The 2,475-nt window shown below is 35.4% G+C and overlaps 1 pseudogene; it reads left to right on the top strand.

Annotated features, from left to right (window-relative positions):
- The first annotated feature begins 1,579 nt into the window (after positions 1 to 1,579).
- LOC123669070 lies at positions 1,580 to 1,841 on the top strand (annotated as a pseudogene).
- The last annotated feature ends 634 nt before the right edge of the window (positions 1,842 to 2,475 follow it).

Here is a 2,475-nt window from a genome sequence, read left to right as displayed (position 1 = left end):
TGTATTTGTCATGTTTATTTATTTATTTCTCTACGAACAAATGCGGCAATGATTCGCAGTTGCAGGTTAAATTTCCTAAATTGTAAAATTTTGTAATTAAATTTTAATTACAAAAGTTAACTTTATAAATAACCATTTAAACTAAACGAAGAGTCTCAAGTCACAATTTTGCGAGCAGAAATTCTAATTTAGAACACGAATGTGGACTGGTATAAGTTAATTTCATAAAAGGTACTCATTATTTTTATGACACAGAACCGCAAGAGCCTTAACTGCAATTAAAATAGGAGAACGTGACCCACTTTTCTTTAATTCAAAAGCTCACACAGTCATTAACTAATTTTACTTTTTAATGATCTAAATTGATTCTATACATATAACTGTTTGTTTTTTAAAAAGCTTGCTTCGTACAAATAATTATATAATTACGTTATCAATACTTCTTTTAGATAAATGATTTGTCTTTATAAAATCAATATCAATTGGACCATCTTTGCACTTTCATTTAAAAAAAAATGCGCCCCGTGGATCCACCTTTTTTCATTTCTCAGAGTTATAACATCAAAAAGGTATAAAACTGAAAATTTGCGTTCATTTGCTTATTATAATTAGCATTTTAATTAAAAACTTAACGACAGTTAACGATAGTAATTTATAATTCTTACGCTCTATTATTCCGTATCGTTATATTGTAATTCATCTATCGTAAGTTATCTGTTTATAAAATAATATTAAAATTCAATCTCGAATTTTTATTATTAAATTTTCCTCTCTAACGCAAGGAACGGTGGGTGATGACGTAACAACGCTCGTTCACTTTATGGTTCTTAAAGTAATATAACTTAAGCCATATATTCCTATTAAAAATTGAGAGATGATCTCACGGCTTACATTGCATAAATTAACGACGATTGTAATAATGAGGATAATAGATAAATAAAAAATACATCTTATCTTACAAATGAACTATAAATGTTAAACGTAATATTCTTTTGAATAATAAATATAAGAGCTCATTTCTTACCTAGTAGGTCATTAAGCAACTTTCAGCAAACAACGTCGACTTATCTTTGAGCATTTTTATGGTTCTCTACACTTATATCAAAAACGGCGGCTTTATATTTTGTGCTAACTAATTATGATATATGAAGATATTTTTATTGATAAAAACGATTTACCGAAACATCCCATGCAGGAAATCCCCAGAGTTGACAAAGGGGCCAGGCTTGGGCCAGTACTGGGAAACCCAGCCTTGGCGTACCTGTATTGGCCCATACCTTGGCCAGGCTGCTTAACCCAGCTTCAGCCATGCCAATGATCAACCAAGCTTGGCCCAAGACTGACTGACCCAGCCTTGGCTATTCCAACGATTATCCATCCTTGGGCCAAGACGGGCTAACCCAGCATTGGTCGTTTAATGGGGATGCAAGCTCAGGAAGCGTGATACAAGTATTATTATTGTTCTAGTTCTGGTATGATTCCTTAGATATCGCTCTACAACTCAAATTATTTCTCTAAATCGCACTGGCCAGATTCTTTCGCGTCTAATGACCTCCCTCAGTCGCGTCGATACCAAAATTTCGCTTCTCGGCCTACAGGCTAAAATCAAAGTGTGTTAGCTGTCTTTTTCAGCTTCATATCCGAAAGCTCCCGCACTGCGGTACCAGTAGGTACTCACTTTAGCTTACCGAAGTCTAATGCCGGACATAGGTCAGATATTAAAGCGCGAACTCATGTATTTTGTGCAGGTAGTAGGTACTAGGTATATTAAACTGATTTTTGGAAAATTATGGGGAAGTTAGGGGCTCGCTCCACTCCCTTCACGGGTCGGCCCGACATTTTTTTTAATAAATATAATTTATTTAGAAAAGCGTTTACATAATATGAAACCGTTGTTGGCATTGTAGTGCTACCACCCCGTATTACGAGTATGTTTTTGAGAACCAAGTATGGTCCAGTCCAGAAAATTAAGCATGGCCCAGTCTTGGCAATTAAACATGGCACAGTTCTGGCAACCAAGCCTGGCCCAGTCCCGGCAACCAAGCCTGGCCCAGTCCCGGCAACCAGGCTTGGGCCATCGTTATCATTCCAGATTTCTACCAAGACTGGGCTAAGCCTACAAGCTTGCAAGCCAGGCATTTAGTACCAAGGGGCCAAGCCTGGCCCAGGCTCACATTTAAAACAAAGAATTATCACAAATGTTGTTTACTAAAAATTTAATAATTGAAATAGTTTGGTAAAAAAATAGGTTAGTACGGAGTCATCTGTTTATTTGTCGTGAACTCGAACCTTATTAACAAATAGTTTCAAAGTTTCTAGCAATGTGTACACGTCCTATATATTTTAAATATAATATACAAAAAAATATGGCCCCAGTAGGTCTCAACAAGAATAATGAGAAATATGACACAAATATGACAGGCACTTTTTTTATCTTTCAATAAATAATTGTGTTTGTTCGCAAACGAAAAAAAA

Source organism: Melitaea cinxia, chromosome Z (genome assembly GCF_905220565.1).
Source record: "Melitaea cinxia chromosome Z, ilMelCinx1.1, whole genome shotgun sequence".
In the NCBI taxonomy this organism is placed as follows: domain Eukaryota; kingdom Metazoa; phylum Arthropoda; class Insecta; order Lepidoptera; family Nymphalidae; genus Melitaea; species Melitaea cinxia.
Note: the sequence above shows the minus strand (reverse complement) of the source record. Positions and strands in the feature narration are given on the sequence as shown.